Source organism: Panicum virgatum, chromosome 8K (genome assembly GCF_016808335.1).
Source record: "Panicum virgatum strain AP13 chromosome 8K, P.virgatum_v5, whole genome shotgun sequence".
Lineage (NCBI taxonomy): Eukaryota > Viridiplantae > Streptophyta > Magnoliopsida > Poales > Poaceae > Panicum > Panicum virgatum.
Window position 1 is genome coordinate 34,014,790 of NC_053143.1, and position 10,362 is coordinate 34,025,151.

A 10,362-nucleotide genomic window follows, 5' to 3' on the forward strand; every position below is an offset into this window, starting at 1 on the left:
GGAGATTTTAAATATTGCTCCTTAGTATAAAACTGTGAACCCTAACATCAAACCCTAGATATTTTATTTCCTTCACCCTCACCTCCCTAGTGGCGAGCGGCAGACGGTCGCTATCCAGGGCAGCCATGCCCAACAGGAGGCGGATGTGAGATCTCCTCTTGGCCTCCACCTGAATCCATCCGCTCCCCTCCTTGTATGATCCCAGCAGGCCAGCACCTCAATCTCCAGTTCTGCACTCGTTTCTCTCTCAATCTTCACTCGTTTAATTTCTCTCTATTCCTCTTCCTCTCTAATCAGCTGATCTATTATGTTCCTAAGCAGCACATCTTGCTCGGCTAGGGCCTGCTCATGGAGAGGGAGGCCTCACGCAGTCAAGTGGTCAGCGGGATATTATTATAATGCTGTTATATTGTATTAGACATTAAACTTTGTGTTAACTGCCTTGTAGTACATTCAACCGTAGCTTTATCATTCTTCTTGTATCTTGATTCGTAGATTATATATTTTTGACAAAATCGGTCAAAATTTGGGATATTTCGATCAAAATTCGGCCAAAATTCAAATTGTTTGACTGGTCAACTCAATCGTTTTCCGGGCCGAATTTTCTGAATTTTCCGAAATTCGCCCAATTCGGTAGGCTCCTAATTTTTTTGAACTTTTGAATCCCAAAACCTTGTCTCGAACCCAGAGGACGCGGCGGATTCGTCTCGTAGCAGGAGCATAGATGTTGTCGGCTCAAACTAGAAGAGTCGTCCCAACGGGGCGTACACTCGGAGGAAGTCTTGCTACACCCCAAATCTAGCCCAAGAGGTGAGCGACTCCCCACATTTTAAGTTGGTTCAACTCTCCCCAACAACCAATGTGGGACTAATCCCAATAATTTTCCCCGTCACACATTGATGCCCCTCTTAGCAATGACCGGGGTCTCACACCCACACAATCCACTAGTTACCGGCTCGACACGAGAGCACATATGGGCCTCACACCTGCGGGTCCACCCTGACCGGCTCGACACACAAGCGCACACGGGCCTCAACACACCCACGGTCCACTGGGCTTCGGGCCTACACCACCAGAGTGTACACGAGTACAGGAGATTGCAGACCCAGCTCTGATACCAATTGGCGGCTCAAACCAAGAAAATTGGCCCAACGGGGTGCACACCTGGAGGAAGTCTTACTACACCTAAAAAGCTAACCCAAGAGGTGAGCCGGATATTCCAATGGCGAAGATGGGCTGTCGCGGTGGGCCGGAGGTTTCGAGATACGTGAACCGTCATGTTGTTTTTTCAGTTTTATGTTTTATACGGTGCAAATACAAGAGCATACGGGCCCATAGTTGTAATAAAGAAAGATTGTTCTAGTGCCGTGCTCATCTTCTCCTTGTCGCCGCAGCAGGCTGTCGCTGCAGCAGGCCGGCGATTGCGGATGCCCGATGCCGCCTCCCATCTCCACCCCTTTCACTGCTCCCCACCCAACCGGCGGTCTCCGCTCCTCCCCGCCACAGCAGGCCGGCGGTTGCTGCCCCTGCCCGCCAGGTCTCCTCGCCGGATCCGAGGTACCCCAACCCGGATCCAATGAGGTGGGGTCGCACTGTCGCTGTCGCTGTCGCCGCCGTCGCTTGCCCCGGACAACATGTCTCGCTCATCCCTCATCCCTCATCCTGCGGCTAGGAGCGAGGGGAGGGGTCTCGGAGAGGAGCGGAGGGGCTCGCGGTGGACGCCGCGGGCAGCAGCGCCACCTGCAGGTGGGTCTTGACCACCACGGCCGGGTACATGTTCTTCCTCCATTACCTGCTGCGACCTGCGAGTGGCGATTTCATATGGATGGATTTGCCTATCCTTTGGTTCTCTCTCCGTCAGACCTCTCTTTCTTCCTCCAAGCGCAGTTGGCACGAGCTACGGCGAGCTTCACTGCTACGGCGGCGTTGATTTCCCAAAGCAAGGGGCAGTGCGGCAGGGGCATGTTGCAACTTGCAACTTGCAAGAAGCTAGCATCTTGTTTTTGGTCAATGCACTATTGTGCAGAGTAAATCTTTGATTCCGTTCTTGATTTTGTTCAGTTGATTTATGGTTGCCAAATTTCATCTGTGACTGTCATCGTCTCAAAAATTTCTTTGGTGAACAAATACTTAGATTAATTGTTGGATGATCAAATTTCATGATGTTTTATTTGCACAAAATCTGTGCATCCTTCTAGTTGAATTTTAGCATGCTTCGAACATTTTTTCCAATAGAAAAAAACACTTTGTGATTTTACTCGTTCTTTACTGTGATGCACTCTTTTTAACAGTAAGGACCCACTTGCAAATCTTTCAGTATCATCTTCCCCATCGCATGCATCTATCAAGAGTGAGAAGACAAAAGAAATTATCCTTTAAATACAAAAAAGTGAAAATCAATTAGGGATGATACTACTGGCAAAGAAAAAAAATATTGATGATATGGGCATCCCCTAGTAATGGCTGAGAATATAATCTATGTGCAAGAAAATGTGCATCCAAATTTATTGGACTAATTAGTCTACCACTAAAAATTATCTGGCCAGCAAAATAATATGTGCATCATTAATTATCTAACGGTCCAGGCTTCCCGTTATGCCCAAAAACATGTGCATCTTGTTTTTTTTAGAATTTCTCAACCATAAACTTGTGCACCCTTATTTATTGAATAATTCAAATAGTTTCTGTATATAGAAAATTATTGCATCTTGGTTTCATAGTTTAAACAAAATATAGTTGCATCCTTCTTGTTTGAAATAAACTGTAATGCAATTAATTGATTAGTGCAGGAAAAACATAGGTGCATTGCTCAAGTCTTTGTATTTTTCAATGAGCAAAAATACATGTCAACCTTCTCCAAAAAAATACATATCAATCTAATTTTTGTGTGCATCATTTTTTTATTACGCACACATATATGTGCTTCTTTAGTTATACTTAATTAGAAAATTTACGGAGTAGCACCATATTATTCGAACTATTTTAGAGGGAAATTGAATGTTCAAGATGCACATATATTGCTTGATTTATTTCATGCTTTACAAAACAATATGCTACTTTTGTGTGCAATCAAGTTTGAACATATCACATGTTCAATAATTTTACGGTGCCTCTATGCAAAAAAAGTGTGCGTCTTGATTAAGAAAATATAAAATGAATATGTGCCACAACCATGATTGTGTGCATCATATTTCTCAATCAAATGTGTGCGTACACCACGTATTCTACTCATATTTTTTGCACAGTAAGAAATATTTAAATCTAATGCATTCTCGGTGCATCTGTGTTTAGTTTCTTATCTGTACCGTGAGCAACTGTTGCATATGCGTTTAATTCCTTATTTGTACCATGAGCAATATAGGGCATGTTTGGTTTTTGTGTGTAAAACTTTGCATGAAAAAATTTACACGTGTTTGGGTAAAAAGTTTGCAGCCAAAGTCAAAAAATGCTACATGCACACATCATCCTGTCCACAAAACCATGAAATTGCTAAGTGCACACAAACACATTGCAACCAAATCAGAACTTATTCCTTTGCAACAAAACTACTGTTCAAGTACACAAGGGATCATCAAACAAATATGCCGGCACAACACAAACAGTCTCAAGGTTCACAGGGCAAACTTCATGTTGCAACAACAAATATTAACGACGATACAAACGCATTGTTGCCACAACACATGGCACATATGACATACATCACAGGTATCTCAACGACGCCTATCTGCCAACAAATATGCATATGCAATTTCATCGTGGACAGCATTCATGTTTACATCGTCTTCAACTTCATCTGCCTCACGTCTGTTCTCCGCATCATTCTCGTCTTCTTCGACCAGTGCCAGTCCTCCAAATGTCGAAGACACAGCAAAGTCCACATCCTCATCATCATTTTCCAAAATAAAATTATGCAGCCCACAACATGCAAGAATAATTTCTTCTTGTGTACGCTCAGGATAGCTAGGGATGTCCAACAACATTCTCCACTTCATCTTCAGGACCCCGAATGACTGCTCTATGATCGACCTAAGTGAAGAATGCGCTTTGTTAAATACCTCTTGTGTACCCGAAGGTCGTGGTCCCTATCTCCATGCGGCTTGATGGTACTTGACCCCCATGTATGGTGATAGATACCCCGGCCTGTTGGGGTACCCTGCATCCACCAGATGAAACTTCCCTGCATTGCCATTGACATTGCAACAATCATCCAACTTGGTTTACAGGTGACTTATTCAGCATATCTCTTTTCAACTTTCAACTAATATATGCCAAGTACAATACACAAATCAAAATCTGTTGCACTTGCAAATAATAGGTGCAGTTCATGTTCCACTTGCAAATAATAGAGGAAAGCCTAAATAAAAGATTTAGTACAAATTGAGGTGGCCAATGCGTAATGCCCAGATTCAAGATCACATGAAAATGCATATGCACTCAATTTCTATACTAGTGTTGGTGCAAAAACTGTGACATTGCAACAATGCAATTTGGCAGACATGTTAATTGGAATATACAACAATGCACAAAGTCGAAAAGTGTACCGGGGGGATGGGGGAAATTTGGGCCATAATTGAGAATGGCTTGTTGCAACACTGTCCAATCATGTGCTGATCCAGGAATGCCCGTAGCAACAAATGTGAAGCGACGATCAAAGTCATATATGCATAGTACATTCTAAGTTTTCTCGTTTCGCCTATTAATATATTTGCCAGCCTTACTAAAAGGGACGATAACTTTGACATGGGTTCCATCTATTGCCCCTATTGCATTGTTGAAGGCTGGAGCAGACCTATGATTTGCTACCTTGTGGTGCACCAAACTGAAAGTGGTATCCTTGGGGCAAATTATATCTTTGGCTAGCTTAGTGACACAAGATAATACCTAGTGGAATTTGCGGCTTACAGTATCCAGGGACCTCTCAAACCTATTCTCAGCCTGCCTAACAGGTTGTGGGGATCCAACCATGTACAGGAACATGCCTAAAGCCTCTCTAGATGACATCCTCCTAGTAGACTTCAACCCATAGCTGCTAACCAACCGCTGATGTAGCGACTCAAACACATGTGGCTGCATACGGAACATGTTGTAGCAAGAATTTGCATTTCTCAATGTCCTTTCTACCCACTGAAGTCCTGTCTCAACGGGCACTCTATATGGTTGTTTGCTCAAATAAATGTCAGGGTACGCACCTAAAATTATGGCCTTCTTCAGCAGTTTCCGCCGCCTCCTGCGTGTGTCAATGTAAATCTTAATGCCCTCGAAAACTGGATTATCTTTTCCAAATAACTCCTCTAGCTCCTTGTAGCGCTCATCATCTGCCTCATCACTTGAGGTACCATCACTCAGCGAACTCGTGTCTCCTTCCCAATTCAGGCCATCCCAATCGGAGCCTGAGTTCTCCTCTTCGCCTTCCTCTTCTGGCCCGGACAGACCCGTTCCCATGTTTTCTGCATTGTCACCTCCACTGGCAGCCTGCATAGCAAAGTCAAACAACTTGGTTAGTACATGTATTACAGAACAATGAAATAATTAGGCCATCATGTGTAAATGAATTGCGACTCAGTAGACAATGAATTCAAGTAAACAAGAATAGAACAATGAATTACAGAACAATGATTTCAAGCAAAGAACTTAGTACATGATTTACAGAACAAGGAATTCAAGTAAATAAGACAGACAACGACTCCATCAACCTACACACGATTACATAAATAGGTCCTTGGCCTACAAACTTGCTACGGCACTTTAGTACATGCCTAATTCCTATGGCGTCGCTCGAACGCTCTTGCGATCCAACTCCTTCTAGCCTCACGGGTTTTCATGATGAGGAACGAGTCTCTGGATTGCTCGTCCTTGAACTTCTCCTCTGAAAGAAAAAAGTACTCCTCGCTCGCCGCGTCGATCCCACACTCAACAGCCAACTCCAAGCACTGCCGATATTGCTCATGTTGCTCCTGGTGAGTCTGATGCTGCTTCTCTGAAAGATGTGTGAGAGCCTTTGTAGCTTTTTCGTCATTTGATCTAAGCTTGCTAAAAATTGAGGCCAGGAACGATTTTGTTTTTTGGACAGACTGCTGCTTGGTGGGGACAAAGGTGGTTGTTCCTTCTTGGTCGGGCTATCAGCACTCGATTTGAGTTCGCCACTACTTCCCCTCTTGCAGCTACCTGATGTTGGTTGCGATGTGTTTTGGGGGGCGGGGGTGTCCTCAGAATCACGTGCGGCTGCTGTTCCAAGCATGGACCCAAAGTCGATGGCCACATCGGAGAACATGTCGGGCAGCGGCCATGCCCAACTGGGCTCCTCGTACTTGAGCCGCTCAACCTCCTTTAGCTTCTGTTCATGTAACATTGACACAAATTAGCTTGCTTTATGTCATACGTACTATCATACATTAACGAAATACAGAATGTAAGTAGAGGTAACCACATCCTTACATGAATGAAGTGCTCCCAAATATATGGGCGGACCTTGTAGCCGCCCCCTGCTCGGCTACCCCCTGTGCTGCTTTGCAATACGGTCATAGCGGAGTAGAAGGTTTTTAGCTGCCGGTACATGTTCTTCAGCTGTTCCTTATCATGTTTCCAGCCTGTTCTTTCTTTGAAACGCTTAATCAAGTTCCTCCACCCTAAAGGAGACAGTTTACCCTGGGAATAGTTGCCTTGCTGCATTTGTTCCACCCATAGTTCACATAACGTTTCCGTTCGAGAATCGTTCCAGTTGGCTCTACGGGTCGCATTCTACATAAGCATTTAAAGAAGGGAGGACTAATCAGCCATACTGCAAACGGGGGGATTACAACACCATAACACTATATGATACACCTATGCAAGTAATAATTGTACATTGAACACTTGAATTTAATTAGAGGGGGTCCGGTTGTCGTACCGAGTACACTTGGACGTCGTCATCATCAGAATCATTTGTGTCGTCGTTGCTTGACGACACTTGAACGGGGGAAGGGACCAGCCGGCTACTGCTCTCACGGCGGGTTTGGCTTCGTGTCCGCCGATGTGAAGGAGTTGAGGAAGCAGAGATATCATTGTCCATTGGCACCGAAGGCCATGTTGGAGGACAGGGTGGCATGTCACCACGGGCTGGCCGGCTACTGCTCTCACCGTAACCCCCTGCACGTATGCAACGAAGGAAAGAAGTTAGCAAATATTAACCATGAGACAGGAAATGGTTCTCTAAATTTAACTGTCAAGATTACTGTCCAAGAACAATTGCAGAATGTGGAGAAAAGTTTGGCTACTATATCAATGTGTAGTCAAATCAATGAGTGCTCATTAAGTAAGATACTTGTCTCATGAAATGTATAAAGAACTGATTTTATTCGGGAATGCAGAATCACAAGAGCAGCACTAAACTGTTTAATCCCCAATGACATGAGCAAATAATATACATGTCCAAGTTGTGCAAAGTGATGGAAGGCACTCACCGTATGTAGGAGGAACAGGATGCATCGGCATGTGCAGGACGGATGCAGAGGGCCCAGCATGCCATGGCACAGTGGAGGATGTGGAATGCCGAGGTGGTTGTGCAGCGAACTGTGGGCCGGCAATAGGTGCGCATTGGTAAAACCCATGCGCCGGCGCAGACATGGCTCCGAATGGACCCGGTTGTGTTGGCGAAGCGCCGAAGTACCCGGAGTAGGGATTGGCCGGCGCACTGGGGCTGCCTCTGCCCGTAGCTGCGCTACTTGAGGCAGGTCCGTAATTGTTGAGGTCGAAAGCGGGGAACCCAAGTTGTGGCGGTGGTATGCCTCCGGCTGTCGGTGCTTGGCTCGACCCAGTGAAGTAGGGGTAGTAGCCGGCCGTGAACTAGGGGTCCGGCAGGGGGTAGTTGCCGCCGCCGTCATCCCCTTGGCCGGCCATGGCACAGAGTCGCCAAGGGAGGGGACCAGCGGGGTGGAAGGAGCAATGGAGGGTGCGGGGCGGATGAGGTTGAAGGTCGGGGGGAAGCTCCCTGTGGGGAGCACAAGGATGCCCAGGGACACGGGGTGGAGCAGGGATCGGGACGGCAGGCGGAGGATCTGAAGGCCGGCGATGGAGCAGGGAACGGGGAAATAGGGACGGCCGCAGGTGACGGTTTGGCGGCTGGTTGCCGGATCCCGCAGAAGGCAGGCGCGCAGCGTGCAACGAGTGAAGAATGGAGGCCGGCCGGCACACTGGAGCAAGCAAGAGGGCGGCGGAAAATGGTGGCACTGACCCTGGGCTGCGGAGGGCTTGCAACGGAGGGGATGACGCCGGGGCCGAGGAGGACACCGATTGGGGGCGGACGGCGGCGGATCCGATGGCCGGCGCGGCGGAGGGGGGGCCGAACACGGGCCGGCGGCCGCCGGTCCGGCCCCAACCCTAAGGCACCGCGCTGGCGATGTGTACGCCGGGGGAACGGTATCCTCCCCCAAATCTGGCGTGTCGTTGGTGCCGGGCCGCGGATGCATGCAATGGAGGTGAGTCCGCCGGCCGGCGGCGGCGGATTCCGGCGGCGGATTGCGACGGCGCAGAGGAGGTGTTGAGGGGAGCGGGTGTGTAGGGTTTGCGGGGGTGAGGGGGGCGCATCGCTTCCGTGCGGGGTTATGCCGCAGGGGGCCCATAACACGGTGCTCCATGGGTCCCACCTATGGCCCCATCTTTTGGGCCCAATTTCTCAACTGTAGCAACCAAACACATGGTTTCGTTTAGCAGGAAAATTTTCCCCATCACCCAACCAAACACGACCATATGTGTTTAATTCTTTATTTGTACCGTGAGTACTATATGAGTTTAGTTTCTTATTTGTACCCGGAGCAATTGTTGGTCCACCGGTACAGCTGCAACCAACTTAGATTAATCTTATTTGTCTCATGTGCAACTGTTGCAGATTCCACTCTGGAACCATCCTGCTCCTTCAAGGTCTGTACTTGAACTGTTCATCAACAGTGTAGCTACCATTTACTCTGTTTTGCTGACTGCTTCTCCAACCAACCAACAGTATTTTTCTCTTATACCAAACTAGCGCCAGCCACCAGCCAGACAACAGTAATTTTTTCTCACAACAAACCAGCACCAGCCACCAGCCATAGCGAGCAGAACATAGTGATTCCTATTTTCATCAATGCACGTGCTGCACCCCTCCGCGAGCTGGAAGCCTCCCGTCGTGGTCTCCTCGATAGATGTGCCTCCAGTTGTTCCCAAATTAAAAAAAACACCTGCACAACAAATACCCCGGAAATCCACCCGTACTTGTCCTTCACGAATCCTGATGCGATCTTGTCCGTACACGCATCCGGCGCACCTACCCCCCGCGGCTGAAAATCCGCACTCGTTCAACTCTCCGCCCACAATCAATGTGGGACTAATCCCAACAGATATGGGGAGCAATGTGTAGCGCTGAGCGTTAGCACCAGAGATGGCCCTTCGCCGCAGCATCCGCCCTGGCATCTGCGACCAGGTCGAGTGTAACGACCCGGCCCGGGATAATGGCTAAAATTTAGTCTGCACGTTGAGTAGAACACACCTACTAATTAACTTTCTTGCACTGTCGTCATCGCTTCACACAAAAAGATCGATCCACAATTAATAGTATTTCTAGGCCAGCTATTTAAGCAGGCTCTCCCACCGATCGGAAAGCAAGACGGTACTAAACTCACTCCACTCGCCACGCTACAGTGTTTTCGCGTGAACAGTACCCGCGAACTCAACCCACAACGGGGACCAGCCCGTTTGGCGCTACGGTACTATGGCGCTACAGTACCGGCCTACAGCCCACGCGAAAAGTGGCCCAGCCCACTTAGCTCGTCGGGTCGATTCCCTTGGGCTGTTACATCGAGATTGGCGGCTGCGTGGTGGAGCAGGATGGCTGGAGGTTGAAGGAGGAGCTGACATGTGGGGCCCACATGTCAACGAGTGGAGGAAGAGAGAAGCGGCAGGGGTACTTTAGTCCATACAGAAGATGCGTATATGTACAATGGTCTGACAGTGGGCCTAGACATTCAAAAAATGTAGAAAATAGCATGGATCATGTAGACGAAGAATTATAATAGCAATTATAAGAATAGTTGAATTGTAGTGGCAGATCAAAAATCTTAGAAAATTGCAATGACATAGATCCAATTAACCTTTTTTTAATGGAAAAAGGTACCACTTTCTTTGTTTCTTGCTCAGTTGGATCTACGCGAACGTTTAAGTAAAGTGTGATAAGGGGATTGTGTGAACTTAATTTAAGTGCAATGCCCTAGGCCCTAGCCACGAACGACATAAGCTCTCTATTTGTTATCAACTCATCTATGTACAGTTGTAGTCTGAGTTAAAGAAAAGGCCTGCCAAAGCCCTGGTTAGTTAGTTAGTTAGTTAGTTTGCAAAGTGTGGGAAATCTGAGAA